The sequence below is a fragment of the Heloderma suspectum genome, chromosome 2 (assembly GCF_057233095.1).
Source record: "Heloderma suspectum isolate Gila_16-S chromosome 2, 16-S_ref, whole genome shotgun sequence".
Taxonomy (NCBI): Eukaryota; Metazoa; Chordata; class Lepidosauria; order Squamata; family Helodermatidae; genus Heloderma; species Heloderma suspectum.
In genome coordinates, this window is record NC_139459.1 from 181,089,273 (window position 1) to 181,089,510 (window position 238).

The window sequence follows — 238 nt, forward strand, 5'->3', positions numbered from 1 at the left end:
GGCCTGAGGCTGCCTTCCACACAGAGGAGCAGTGTATGACGGATCTTTCCCTGTTCTCTGCAGTGGGCTTTAATGTTTGAGAGGGTGGGTTTTGGCTTCTCTATGTTTCACTGTCATTGGCTACAATAAATCTGGTGACTATTAGTGTTGCTTTCAGTGAATGATTTGGTGTTGTGTCTTGTGAAGATCCACTCGCAAGGCAACTGGAATCCCCAAAAGAAACACTTAGAAACTATTA